Genomic DNA, 16,922 nt, shown 5'->3' with positions numbered 1-16,922 from the left:
ACCCAGACCCGAACAATCGATCAGGAGAAAGCGTTCCAATCTGGCCAGACCTGAGCAATCGATGCCGGGTAACAGTGAGCTGAACTATGGCTATTTAAATAGAGCTGTGTGTGATGTGATCTTTTCAGAAGCTTCTCACAAGACTCTGAAGCACGTCTGTGGAAATTTGTGCCCGGTCACATGACACGGATTGATGAGGTTTGATATGGAGGAACCCCGACGGCCTGCACAGACCTTTATCATACAGCTACAGTGGACAAATTCCAGTAGGCACACTCCAAAATCCAACTTGTCCGATCATTAATAATGCTGATAAGTTTAGGATTTAATGTCCAGCTAGCTCATGAGCCGGGTGTCCACATACTTTTGGCCACTCGGTGTATGTAAAACGTGCTCAGGTTTATTACTAGATGTTTTTTTATATAAGAAACATTGAATCCTCTAACATGATCAAGTGTTTACTGAGGGCTCTTTAAACGAGTCCTGATATTACAGGAGGTTCCACCAGGGGGCAGCACAGGACCGAGAGTTACAGCTGCACACCATCCTGACAGACCTGAGACTCGATCACAACTCACCTCCTCTCTAGTGAGTCTAGTGATTTAAAAATAACTTCAAAATAATTAATAAATAAATAAATTTGTTTAAAATATTGTCAGTGTTACGTTTAGGCAAGTGTGTTCTAATGAGCTGCAGCACCAAGTAAATGAATAAAAGAATAAGAAATAAAGAAATAAATAGATACATAAATAAAGGAATAAATAAATATGTAAATTCATGCATTAATTAAAAAAAAATACAAAACAAATAAAAAAAATTATTAAATAAATAAAAAGAAAAAGAAAAAAAATATATATATATATAAAAGGAAAGATAATAATTAAATTGATACATAAAAACATAAATAAATTAATTAAATAAAAATATATGAATTAGTTTGAAAATATTGTCAGTGTTATGTTTAGACAAGTGTGTAATAATGAGCTGCAGCGCCAAGTGAATGAATAAAAGAATAAATTAAGAAATAAATAAATAAATATGTAAATTCATAAATTAATTTAAAAAAGAATAAATACAAAATAAATAAATAAAATAAAAAATTATTAATTAATACATAAGTAAATAATAGGAAAAACATAAATAAATAAATAAATACATACATAAAGAGAAAATAATAATTCAATGGATAAATAAAAGCATAAGTAAATTAATTGAAATAATAGTAATTTAATAATGAGCTACAGCGCCAAGTGAATAAATCAAACAATAATTAATAAAAAAATGAAATAAATAAATAAATAATATGCAAATTAATTAATTTAAATAAATAAATCATTAAAATAAATGAATAAATTCAACAATTTAAGGGATCTGAAATAATTTCTCCTAACTGTTCATTTTTAACTCAATGATAAAATTAAACAAAGACAAAAATCATGATTTTCTTTTTATTTATTTTTTGTACCGCTTGTTGCTGTTAAACTCGAGGTTCGACCTGATTGAACTTTGACCTCAGTTTCCCGCTGTGAGGGCGTGTCCACCCTGCTCGCATTAAATCGATGTCGTAGCTAAAGCGCGTCCTGCTCCCGCTAGTTAAAAGCTCAGCGGAGTTCCGTATCGCTCCTGTAATTAGCGGCGTTTGCATCTGGCTCTCCGTCTTCTCACGTCTACATTTATCTCCTCCCTCGCTGATTAGAACTTTCAGTGTGTTGGGAGAAGCTGCTTCACACCTCACTGCGTTCACTCCTGACGGCAGGTGTGTTAGTCTGGATACCTGCCACGTCTCTCCGGCGCCCGCGGGTGTGTGTGTGTGTGTGTGTGTGTGCACGCCTCAGCCGTTTACCCGCCGCCGTTCTGTCAGGGGCTGTCAGAGAACCCGGCGTGACGGGGAGGGGAGCGGCGTCTACCAGCCGAGATAACGGGAGAGAGACATGTGCACACCATGAGGAGAGAGAGAGAGAGACATGTGAACACCATGAGGAGAGAGAGAGAGAGAGAGAGAGAGAGAGAGAGACATGTGAACACCATGAGAGAGAGAGAGAGAGAGAGAGAGAGAGAGAGAGAGAGAGAGAGAGAGAGAGAGAGAGACATGTGAACACCATGAGGAGAGAGAGAGAGAGAGAGACATGTGCACACCATGAGGAGAGAGAGAGAGAGAGAGAGAGACATGTGAACACCATGAGGAGAGAGAGAGAGAGAGAGAGAGAGAGAGAGAGAGAGAGACATGTGAACACCATGAGGAGAGAGAGAGAGAGAGAGACATGTGAACACCATGAGGAGAGAGAGACATGCACTCACAATGAGGAGAGAGAGAGAGAGAGCGAGAGAGAGAGAGAGAGAGAGAGAGAGAGAGAGAGAGAGAGAGAAAATGTGACTTGACGCCAGCGAGAGGGTTCACCCAGGCACCAGGGGTCCTCAGATTCCACCAGGGACTTGGATATATCCAAATTAGAACAATGCAAAAGAGGAAACAATGATAATGATCAAATACATTTATTGGTGTGTAGTGTGTGTTTGAGTGTGTATGTATGTGAGTGTGTGTGTGTACTGTGTGTGCGTGTGAGAGCATAAGTGTGTGTGTTTGTGTGAGAGAAGAGTGTGTACTGTGAGTGTGTAAGTGAGTGTGTGAAAGAGTAAGTGTGTGTTTGTGTACGGGAGAGTGTGTGTGTGTATGTATGTGAGTGTGTATGTGTGTGTGTGTGTGTACTGTGTGTGTGTGTGTGAAAGCGTAAGTGTGTGTGTTTGCGTGAGAGAGAGTGTGTACTGTGAGTGTGTAAGTGTGTGTGTGTGTGTACTGTGAGTGTGTAAGTGAGTGTGTGAAAGAGTAAGTGTGTGTTTGTGTACGGGAGAGTGTGTGTGTGTATGTATGTGAGTGTGTATGTGTGTGTGTGTGTGTACTGTGTGTGTGTGTGTGAAAGCGTAAGTGTGTGTGTTTGCGTGAGAGAGAGTGTGTACTGTGAGTGTGTAAGTGTGTGTGTATGTGTGAAAGAGTGAGTGTGTGTTTGTGTACGGGAGAGTGTGTGTATGTGTGTATGTGAGTGTGTATGTGTGTGTGTGTGTGTACTGTGTGTGTGTGTGTGAAAGCGTAAGTGTGTGTGTTTGCGTGAGAGAGAGTGTGTACTGTGAGTGTGTAAGTGTGTGTGTATGTGTGAAAGAGTGAGTGTGTGTTTGTGTACGGGAGAGTGTGTGTATGTGTGTATGTGAGTGTGTATGTGTGTGTGTGTGTACTGTAAGTGTGTGTGTGTGAAAGCGTAAGTGTGTGTGTTTGCGTGAGAGAGAGTGTGTACTGTGAGTGTGTAAGTGTGTGTGTATGTGTGAAAGAGTGAGTGTGTGTTTGTGTACGGGAGAGTGTGTGTATGTGTGTATGTGAGTGTGTATGTGTGTGTGTGTGTGTACTGTGTGTGTGTGTGTGAAAGCGTAAGTGTGTGTGTTTGCGTGAGAGAGAGTGTGTACTGTGAGTGTGTAAGTGTGTGTGTATGTGTGAAAGAGTGAGTGTGTGTTTGTGTACGGGAGAGTGTGTGTATGTGTGTATGTGAGTGTGTATGTGTGTGTGTGTGTGTACTGTGTGTGTGTGTGTGAAAGCGTAAGTGTGTGTGTTTGCGTGAGAGAGAGTGTGTACTGTGAGTGTGTAAGTGTGTGTATGTGTGAAAGAGTGAGTGTGTGTTTGTGTACGGGAGAGTGTGTGTGTGTATGTATGTGAGTGTGTATGTGTGTGTGTGTGTGTGTGTGTACTGTAAGTGTGTGTGTTTGCGTGAGAGAGAGTGTGTACTGTGAGTGTGTAAGTGTGTGTGTATGTGTGAAAGAGTGAGTGTGTGTTTGTGTACAGGAGAGTGTGTGTGTGTATGTATGTGAGTGTGTATGTGTGTGTGTGTGTGTGTACTGTGTGTGACTGTGTGTGAAAGCGTAAGTGTGTGTGTTTGCGTGAGAGAGAGTGTGTACTGTGAGTGTGTAAGTGTGTGTGTATGTGTGAAAGAGTGAGTGTGTGTTTGTGTACGGGAGAGTGTGTGTATGTGAGTGTGTATGTGTGTGTGTGTGTGTACTGTGTGTGTGTACTGTGTGTGTGTGTGTGTGAAAGCGTAAGTTTGTGTGAGAGAAGAGTGTGTACTGTGAGTGTGTAAGTGAGTGTGTGAAAGAGTGAGTGTGTGTTTGTGTACGGGAGAGTGTGTGTATGTGTGTATGTGAGTGTGTATGTGTGTGTGTGTGTGTACTGTGTGTGTGTGTGTGTGAAAGCGTAAGTGTGTGTGTTTGTGTGAGAGAAGAGTGTGTGTTTGTGTGAGAGAAGAGTGTGTACTGTGAGTGTGTAAGTGAGTGTGTGTTTTTGTATCTGTTGGTCCTGGATTTTGTAAAGTTGCTTTGAGACAATGTCTATTGTAAAAAGCGCTATATAAATAAAGTTGACTTGACTTGACTTGACTTGAAAGAGTGAGTGTGTGTTTGTGTACGGGAGAGTGTGTGTGTGTATGTATGTGAGTGTGTATGTGTGTGTGTGTGTGTGTACTGTAAGTGTGTGTGTTTGCGTGAGAGAGAGTGTGTACTGTGAGTGTGTAAGTGTGTGTATGTGTGAAAGAGTGAGTGTGTGTTTGTGTACGGGAGAGTGTGTGTGTGTATGTATGTGAGTGTGTATGTGTGTGTGTGTGTGTACTGTGTGTGTGTGTGTGAAAGCGTAAGTGTGTGTGTTTGCGTGAGAGAGAGTGTGTACTGTGAGTGTGTAAGTGTGTGTATGTGTGAAAGAGTGAGTGTGTGTTTGTGTACGGGAGAGTGTGTGTGTGTATGTATGTGAGTGTGTATGTGTGTGTGTGTGTGTGTACTGTAAGTGTGTGTGTTTGCGTGAGAGAGAGTGTGTACTGTGAGTGTGTAAGTGTGTGTATGTGTGAAAGAGTGAGTGTGTGTTTGTGTACGGGAGAGTGTGTGTGTGTATGTATGTGAGTGTGTATGTGTGTGTGTGTGTGTGTACTGTAAGTGTGTGTGTTTGCGTGAGAGAGAGTGTGTACTGTGAGTGTGTAAGTGTGTGTGTATGTGTGAAAGAGTGAGTGTGTGTTTGTGTACGGGAGAGTGTGTGTATGTCTGTGTGTTTGTGTGAGAGAGAATGTGTGTACTGTGTGTGTGTTTGTGTGTGTACTGTGCAGTGTGTTCTATGAGTGTGTGAAAGAAAGAGTCAATGTGTGTGTGTATGATGAGTGTGTGTGTGTGTGTGTGTGTGTGTGTGTTTGTGTACAAGAGAGAGTGTGTATGTGAGTGTCTGCGTAGTGTGTGTGTTTGTGTGTTTGTGTACTATGAGTGTGTGTGTGACAGAGAGAGAGATAGTGTGTGTGTATGTGAGTGTGTGTACTGTGTGTGTGTACTGTGTGTGTGTGTGTGTACTATGAGTGTGTGTGTATAAGAAAGAGTGTGTGTGTTTGTGTGAGAGTGTTTGTGTACAAGAGAGTGTGTATGTGTGTGTGTACTATGAGTGTGTGTGTGTGTACTGTGTGTATGTGTGTGTACTGTGAGTGTGTGTTTGTGTAGTGTGTACTATGAGTATGTGTGTGACAGAGAGAGATAGTGTGTGTGTATGTGAGTGTGTGTACTATGAGTGTGTGTGTGTGTGTACTGTGTGTATGTGTGTGTACTGTGAGTGTGTGTTTGTGTAGTGTGTACTATGAGTATGTGTGTGACAGAGAGAGATAGTGTGTGTGTATGTGAGTGTGTGTACTATGAGTGTGTGTGTGTGTGTACTGTGTGTATGTGTGTGTACTGTGAGTGTGTGTTTGTGTAGTGTGTACTATGAGTATGTGAGTGTGTGTAAGAAAGAGTGTGTGTGTTTGTGTGAGAGTGTTTGTGTACAAGAGAGTGTGTATGTGTGAGTGTTTGTGTAGTGTGTGTGAACTGTGTGTGTGTGTTTGTGTGTACTATAAGTGTATGTGTGTGTGAGAGAGAGAGATAGTGTGTGTGTATGTGAGTGTGTACTGTGTGTGTGTACTATAAGTGTGTGTGTGTACTATGAGTGTGTGTGTGTGTACTGTGTATGTGTGTGTACTGTGAGTGTGTGTAAGAAAGTGTGTGTGTTTGTGTGAGAGTGTTTGTGTACAAGAGAGTGTGTATGTGTGAGTGTTTGTGTAGTGTGTGTGAACTGTGTGTGTGTGTTTGTGTGTACTATAAGTGTATGTGTGTGTGAGAGAGAGAGATAGTGTGTGTGTATGTGAGTGTGTACTGTGTGTGTGTACTATAAGTGTGTGTGTGTACTATGAGTGTGTGTGTGTGTACTGTGTATGTGTGTGTACTGTGAGTGTGTGTAAGAAAGAGTGTGTGTGTTTGTGTGAGAGTGTTTGTGTACAAGAGAGTGTGTATGTGTGAGTGTTTGTGTAGTGTGTGTGAACTGTGTGTGTGTGTTTGTGTGTACTATAAGTGTATGTGTGTGTGTGAGAGAGAGAGAGATAGTGTGTGTATGTGAGTGTATGTAGTGTGTGTGTGTGTGTGAGCATAGCCCAAAGCTAGCACACCGGTGCTATCGACCGACCGGGTGCCTACACAATCCCACAATCATGACTGCTTAATCTGAAGGCGCTACATTGGCGCCCTCTGCTGGCTGGTCGAGGCGCTGCACAGAGACGGGGGATAATGGAGAGCAGTGCGTGACTCTCCGAACCTGATACAGGTACAGGTGAAAAGAAGCGGTCCGTACTGAACATGCGTCTCAGACAGGGTCGGGGTTTGGAGCAGTAGAGGGAGATATGATAATAATAGTTACATTTAATCAGGGGAACTGGATATGACTAGGTTGGAGGATAAAGGAATGGAAGAATGAGGCTGGTTATCCGGTGACTATCAATCACGGACAGAAACGGGCGGAGCTGAGTGAGATGAAAGGCAGATGAAGAGCGATGGGGGAACGAGGCGAGGCGAGGCGGGGCGGGGCGGGGCGGACCGAGGCCGAGTCACTGAGAAGAGGAGCATTAGGTGAAGGAAGGAAATTGAATAAAGGAAGACGAGGCGTCTGGCTGAAGGCCTTTAAGGAAACCTGAGCTGGTTCCTGGTTCCTGCGCTCTCTCATCCATCATTTATTATCAAACTATTTCCTGCCTGGGCTCACCTGGCCTTCAGATCTATAACCGGGGAGAGGGACGATCGCGTTACGTCTTCAGCATCTCACAACATCCTGTTATCTTCATCACTAGTTTATTTATGCTTCTTCATTTATATTTTTTACTGTTTCATTTATGCATTTTTTAAAATCATTTATTTAAGCATTTATATATAGAATTTTTTATACTTTATTTACGCCTTTTGTCACTTTTTTTTACTACTTTATTTTTGCATTATCTTTTTTTTACTATTTTATGCAAATTCCCATTTTTTATTATTTTATTTATGCACTTTTTAATTATTTTACTTATGCATTTCCTTCTTTATTTTATTATTGTATTTATGCATTTTTTTTTTAATTATTTTATTTATGCAATTTCTTCGTTTTACTATTTTATTTATGCATTTTTTTTTATTTTACTACTTTATTTATTAATTATTGTATTGATTTATTTATGCATTTAATTTATTTTACTATTTTATTTATTAATTATTTGATTTATTTTTTTTACTATTTTTTATTCATTCTTTACTATTTTTATTCATTTTTTGTTACTTTATTTATGCATTTTCATCGTTTTTGTACTATTTAATTTATGCCTTTCCTTTTTAGTTGTTATTTATGCATTTTTATTATTTAATGTATGCATTATTTTGTTCATGCATTTCTTTTTTTAAATTATTTTATTTATGCATTTTCTTTTTTATTTTATTATTTAATTTATGCATTTCCTTTTTTCTTTTATTATTTTATTTATGCATTTTCCTTTTTATTTTCTTCTTTTCTTTTAGCATTTTCTTTTTTATTATTTTTTTATTATTATTATTTTTATTTATTATTTTTACTATTTAATTTATTAATATACTATTTATATTTTATTTTATTTCACTTATTAGATGAAGCATTCTGTCAGGCTATAAATCTTCTACTCTATGTGTGTGTGTGTGTGTGTGTGTGTGTGTGTGTGTGTGTGTGTGAGGGTGTGAGGGTGTGAGGGTGTGTGAGGGTGTGAGGGTGTGTGAGGGTGTGTTTATATTCTAACTCAATCATAACAGATAGAGTTAGAATAAATCTGAACTGATCACAGATTCTTTTTTTTACTGAACTGTACTGTACTTACGTACAAAGCCTCCCATATATATATTTTATTATTATTATTATTATTTTAATGTGTTGTGTAAATGCACTGAAAGTGTAAAATAATAAAGAAACTTATAAAAAGAGCGAGAATAAAACAGAATAAGCTTAAGAATGAAGTTGATCCTGAGAGGAGAAGAAGCTGAAGCTTGTGTTGCGCTTCCTGAATGAACCAGCAGTCGGTGCTGTTGTACCAATAATCCTGATCTCCACCAGTGACCCAGATACCAGCACAATCACACACGGACCGGCACACTCCCAAATACCAGTGCAGACCAGTAAACCCACCCAGTAACCCTCACCACGTTTACCCATGACTGCACGACCGGGACGTCTCAGACCTCCTGACACATCTGGCCTGAGGAATTGAGCCTCCAGTGGATTTAAAGCCAGCACATCTGTATTGTTGCACCTCTGTCTGACAGGACCTGAAGGGTTTTGGGACGGTTGCAGGACGGAGGTGTCGGGTTACATCAGCAGCATAATGAAGTGAGGTGCAGCCGAGTCGCGCGGGAGGATTAGCGCAGGAGGATTTACGCTCTTAGGAGCTAGCTTAGCGCCGGCTAAACCTGGTGAAGCACTAAAATAACGAATCAGAATCTTAATTCTAACTTTTATTTATTTATTCTATTTCAGGGTACGACTCCTGACCTCCCAATCCCTATATCGTGCTGGTTCACGGCCTCTGTGATCCGGGTTCGAATCTCAGCCCGCGTGCCTGGCTGACGTCTGAGGGCGGGGCGCTGTGGCGATTAGTCAAACGCCGTCCTGTACGTGGACAGGTTCGATCGTCTCCGTCACCGAGGCATCAATCTTATCCAGCTCCAGAGCAGGACTCATTAGGATCACGGTGAGAGATCGATACGGGTGAGGACGCCGCCGCCGCCACGCTTCACACGCCCGTGTGTGTCGGTTATACACACACTTATACACACACACTTATATACATACACACTTATACACACACTCCTCCTACAGAGGCCGAGTGAACCGCTCATACACACACTCATATACACACACTTCTATACATACACACACTCATACACACACACTTATATACATACACACACTCATACACACACACTTATATACATACACACACTCATATACACACACTTCTATACATACACACACTCATACACACACTCATATACACACACTTCTATACATACACACACTCATACACACACACTTATATACATACACACACTCATACACACACACTTATATACATACACACACTCATATACACACACTTCTATACATACACACACTCATACACACACTCATATACACACACTTCTATACATACACACACTCATACACACACACTTCTATACATACACACACTCATACACACACACTTATATACATACACACACTCATACACACACACTTCTATACATACACACACTCATACACACACACTTCTATACATACACACACTCATACACACACTCATATACACACACTTCTATACATACACACACTCATACACACACACTTATATACATACACACACTCATACACACACACTTATATACATACACACACTCATACACACACACTTCTATACATACACACACTCATACACACACACTTCTATACATACACACACTCATACACACACTCATATACACACACTTCTATACATACACACACTCATACACACACACTTATATACATACACACACTCATACACACACACTTATATACATACACACACTCATACACACACACTTCTATACATACACACACTCATATACACACACTTCTATACATACACACACTCATACACACACACTTATATACATACACACACTCATACACACACACTTATATACATACACACACTCATACACACACACTTATATACATACACACACTCATATACACACACTTCTATACATACACACACTCATACACACACACTTATATACATACACACACTCATACACACACACTTATATACATACACACACTCATACACACACTTATATACATACACACACTCATACACACACTCATACACACACTCATATACATACACACACTCATACACACACTTATATACATACACACTTATACACACACACTTATATACATACACACACTCATACACACACTCATACACACACTTATATACATACACACTTATACACACACACTTATATACATACACACACTCATACACACACTCATACACACACACTTATATACATACACACACTCATACACACACTCATATACATACACACACTCATATACATACACACACTCATACACACACTTATATACATACACACACTCATACACACACACTTATATACATACACACACTCATACACACACACTTATATACATACACACACTCATACACACACACTTATATACATACACACTCATACACAGTTATACACTCACTCATACACACTCTTCTACACTCACTCATACACACTCATATACATACACACACTCATACACACACTCATACACACACTCATATACATACACACACTCATACACACACTCATATACATACACACACTCATACACACACACTTATATACATACACACACTCATACACACACACTTATATACATACACACACTCATACACACACACTTATATACATACACACACTCATATACACACACTTCTATACATACACACACTCATACACACACTCATATACACACACTTCTATACATACACACACTCATACACACACACTTATATACATACACACACTCATACACACACACTTATATACATACACACACTCATATACACACACTTCTATACATACACACACTCATACACACACTCATATACACACACTTCTATACATACACACACTCATACACACACACTTCTATACATACACACACTCATACACACACACTTATATACATACACACACTCATACACACACACTTCTATACATACACACACTCATACACACACACTTCTATACATACACACACTCATACACACACTCATATACACACACTTCTATACATACACACACTCATACACACACACTTATATACATACACACACTCATACACACACACTTATATACATACACACACTCATACACACACACTTCTATACATACACACACTCATACACACACACTTCTATACATACACACACTCATACACACACTCATATACACACACTTCTATACATACACACACTCATACACACACACTTATATACATACACACACTCATACACACACACTTATATACATACACACACTCATACACACACACTTCTATACATACACACACATCATATAACACACACTTCTATACATACACACACTCATACACACACACTTATATACATACACACACTCATACACACACACTTATATACATACACACACTCATACACACACACTTATATACATACACACACTCATATACACACACTTCTATACATACACACACTCATACACACACACTTATATACATACACACACTCATACACACACACTTATATACATACACACACTCATACACACACTTATATACATACACACACTCATACACACACTCATACACACACTCATATACATACACACACTCATACACACACTTATATACATACACACTTATACACACACACTTATATACATACACACACTCATACACACACTCATACACACACTTATATACATACACACTTATACACACACACTTATATACATACACACACTCATACACACACTCATACACACACACTTTATATACATACACACACTCATACACACACTCATATACATACACACACTCATATACATACACACACTCATACACACACTTATATACATACACACACTCATACACACACACTTATATACATACACACACTCATACACACACACTTATATACATACACACACTCATACACACACACTTATATACATACACACTCATACACAGTTATACACTCACTCATACACACTCTTCTACACTCACTCATACACACTCATATACATACACACACTCATACACACACTCATACACACACTCATATACATACACACACTCATACACACACTCATATACATACACACACTCATACACACACACTTATATACATACACACACTCATACACACACACTTATATACATACACACACTCATACACACACACTTATATACATACACACACTCATACACACACTTATATACATACACACACTCATACACACACTCATATACATACACACACTCATACACACACTTCTATACATACACACACTCATACACACACTTATATACATACACACACTCATACACACACACTTATATACATACACACACTCATACACACACACTTATATACATACACACACTCATACACACACTCATATACATACACACACTCATACACACACTCATATACATACACACACTCATACACACACACTTATATACATACACACACTCATACACACACTCATATACATACACACACTCATACACACACTCATATACAGTGTATCACAAAAGTGAGTACACCCCTCACATTTCTGCAAATATTTCATTATATCTTTTCATGGGACAACACTATAGACATGAAACTTGGATATAACTTAGAGTAGTCAGTGTACAACTTGTATAACAGTGTAGATTTACTGTCTTCTGAAAATAACTCAACACACAGCCATTAATGTCTAAATAGCTGCAACATAAGTGAGTACACCCCACAGTGAACATGTCCAAATTGTGCCAAAATGTGTCGTTGTCCCTCCCTGGTGTCATGTGTCAAGGTCCCAGGTGTAAATGGGGAGCAGGGCTGTTAAATTTGGTGTTTTGGGTACAATTCTCTCATACTGGCCACTGGATATTCAACATGGCACCTCATGGCAAAGAACTCTCTGAGGATGTGAGGAATAGAATTGTTGCTCTCCACAAAGATGGCCTGGGCTATAAGAAGATTGCGAACACCCTGAAACTGAGCTACAGCATGGTGGCCAAGGTCATACAGCGGTTTTCCAGGACAGGTTCCACTCGGAACAGGCTTCGCCAGGGTCGACCAAAGAAGTTGAGTCCACGTGTTCGGCGTCATATCCAGAGGTTGGCTTTAAAAAATAGACACATGAGTGCTGCCAGCATTGCTGCAGAGGTTGAAGACGTGGGAGGTCAGCCTGTCAGTGCTCAGACCATACGCCGCACACTGCATCAACTCGGTCTGCATGGTCGTCATCCCAGAAGGAAGCTGACGCACAAGAAAGCCCGCAAACAGTTTGCTGAAAACAAGCAGTCCAAGAACATGGATTACTGGAATGCCCTGTGGTCTGACGAGACCAAGATAAACTTGTTTGGCTCAGATGGTGTCCAGCATGTGTGGCGGCGCCCTGGTGAGAAGTACCGAGACAACTGTATCTTGCCTACAGTCAAGCATGGTGGTGGTAGCATCATGGTCTTGGGCTGCATGAGTGTTGCTGGCACTGAGGAGCTGCAGTTCATTGAGGGAAACATGAATTCCAACATGTACTGTGACATTCTGAAACAGAGCATGATCCCCTCCCTTCGAAAACTGGGCCTCATGGCAGTTTTCCAACAGGATAACGACCCCAAACACAACCTCCAAGATGACAACTGCCTTGCTGAGGAAGCTGAAGGTAAAGGTGATGGACTAAACCCAATTGAGCACCTGTGGCGCATCCTCAAGTGGAAGGTGGAGGAGTTCAAGGTGTCTAACATCCACCAGCTCCGTGATGTCATCATGGAGGAGTGGAAGAGGATTCCAGTAGCAACCTGTGCAGCTCTGGTGAATTCCATGCCCAGGAGGGTTAAGGCAGTGCTGGATAATAATGGTGGTCACACAAAATATTGACACTTTGGGCACAATTTGGACATGTTCACTGTGGGGTGTACTCACTTATGTTGCAGCTATTTAGACATTAATGGCTGTGTGTTGAGTTATTTTCAGAAGACAGTAAATCTACACTGCTATACAAGCTGTACACTGACTACTCTAAGTTATATCCAAGTTTTATTTCTATAGTGTTGTCCCATGAAAAGATATAATGAAATATTTGCAGAAATGTGAGGGGTGTACTCACTTTTGTGATACACTGTACATACACACACTCATACACACACTTATATACATACACACACTCATACACACACTCATATACATACACACTTATACACACACTCATATACATACACACACTCATACACACACTTATATACATACACACACTCATACACACACTTATATACATACACACTTATACACACACTCATATACATACACACACTCATACACACACTTATATACATACACACACTCATACACACACTTATATACATACACACACTCATACACACACTTATATACATACACACTCATACACACACTTATATACATACACACACTCATACACACACACTTACAGTGTATCACAAAAGTGAGTACACCCCTCACATTTCTGCAGATATTTAAATATATCTTTTCATGGGACAACACTGACAAAATGACACTTTGACACAATGGAAAGTAGTCTGTGTGCAGCTTATATAACAGTGTAAATTTATTCTTCCCTCAAAATAACTCAATATACAGCCATTAATGTCTAAACCACCGGCAACAAAAGTGAGTACACCCCTTAGTGAAAGTTCCTGAAGTGTCAATATTTTGTGTGGCCACCATTATTTCCCAGAACTGCCTTAACTCTCCTGGGCATGGAGTTTACCAGAGCTTCACAGGTTGCCACTGCAATGCTTTTCCACTCCTCCATGACGACATCACGGAGCTGGCGGATATTCGAGACTTTGCGCTCCTCCACCTTCCGCTTGAGGATGCCCCAAAGATGTTCTATTGGGTTTAGGTCTGGAGACATGCTTGGCCAGTCCATCACCTTTACCCTCAGCCTCTTCAATAAAGCAGTGGTCGTCTTAGAGGTGTGTTTGGGGTCATTATCATGCTGGAACACTGCCCTGCGACCCAGTTTCCGGAGGGAGGGGATCATGCTCTGCTTCAGTATTTCACAGTACATATTGGAGTTCATGTGTCCCTCAATGAAATGTAACTCCCCAACACCTGCTGCACTCATGCAGCCCCAGACCATGGCATTCCCACCACCATGCTTGACTGTAGGCATGACACACTTATCTTTGTACTCCTCACCTGATTGCCGCCACACATGCTTGAGACCATCTGAACCAAACAAATTAATCTTGGTCTCATCAGACCATAGGACATGGTTCCAGTAATCCATGTCCTTTGTTGACATGTCTTCAGCAAACTGTTTGCGGGCTTTCTTGTGTAGAGACTTCAGAAGAGGCTTCCTTCTGGGGTGACAGCCATGCAGACCAATTTGATGTAGTGTGCGGCGTATGGTCTGAGCACTGACAGGCTGACCCCCCACCTTTTCAATCTCTGCAGCAATGCTGACAGCACTCCTGCGCCTATCTTTCAAAGACAGCAGTTGGATGTGACGCTGAGCACGTGCACTCAGCTTCTTTGGACGACCAACGCGAGGTCTGTTTTGAGTGGACCCTGCTCTTTTAAAACGCTGGATGATCTTGGCCACTGTGCTGCAGCTCAGTTTCAGGGTGTTGGCCATCTTCTTGTAGCCTTGGCCATCTTCATGTAGCGCAACAATTCGTCTTTTAAGATCCTCAGAGAGTTCTTTGCCATGAGGTGCCATGTTGGAACTTTCAGTGACCAGTATGAGAGAGTGTGAGAGCTGTACTACTAAATTGAACACACCTGCTCCCTATGCACACCTGAGACCTAGTAACACTAACAAATCACATGACATTTTGGAGGGAAAATGACAAGCAGTGCTCAATTTGGACATTTAGGGGTGTAGTCTCTTAGGGGTGTACTCACTTTTGTTGCCGGTGGTTTAGACATTAATGGCTGTATATTGAGTTATTTTGAGGGAAGAATAAATTTACACTGTTATATAAGCTGCACACAGACTACTTTTCATTGTGTCAAAGTGTCATTTTGTCAGTGTTGTCCCATGAAAAGATATACTTAAATATCTGCAGAAATGTGAGGGGTGTACTCACTTTTGTGATACACTGTATATACATACACACACTCATACACACACTCATATACATACACACACTCATACACACACTCATATACATACACACACTCATACACACACACTTATATACATACACACACTCATACACACACTTATATACATACACACTCATACACAGTTATACACTCACTCATACACACACTTATATACATACACACACTCATACACACACTCATATACATACACACACTCATACACACACTCATATACATACACACACTCATACACACACTCATATACATACACACACTCATACACACACTCATATACATACACACACTCATACACACTCATATACATACACACACTCATACACACACTCATATACATACACACACTCATACACACACTTATATACATACACACACTCATACACACACTCATATACATACACACACTCATACACACACTCATATACATACACACACTCATACACACACTCATATACATACACACACTCATACACACACACTTATATACATACACACACTCATACACACACTTATATACATACACACACTCATACACACACTCATATACATACACACACTCATACACACACTCATATACATACACACACTCATACACACACTCATATACATACACACACTCATACACACACA

At 40.2% G+C, this 16,922-nt stretch overlaps 1 protein-coding gene across 17 annotated transcripts in view; it reads right to left on the bottom strand.

Moving 5' to 3' along the window:
• LOC134327068 (receptor-type tyrosine-protein phosphatase delta-like) overlaps nucleotides 1–16,922 on the bottom strand; it is a 469,775-nt gene that overhangs the window by 290,635 nt on the left and 162,218 nt on the right. The window lies entirely within an intron of this gene.

The sequence above is a fragment of the Trichomycterus rosablanca genome, chromosome 14, assembly GCF_030014385.1.
Source record: "Trichomycterus rosablanca isolate fTriRos1 chromosome 14, fTriRos1.hap1, whole genome shotgun sequence".
Classification (NCBI taxonomy): domain Eukaryota; kingdom Metazoa; phylum Chordata; class Actinopteri; order Siluriformes; family Trichomycteridae; genus Trichomycterus; species Trichomycterus rosablanca.
This window is presented reverse-complemented; position numbering and strand designations above follow the sequence as displayed.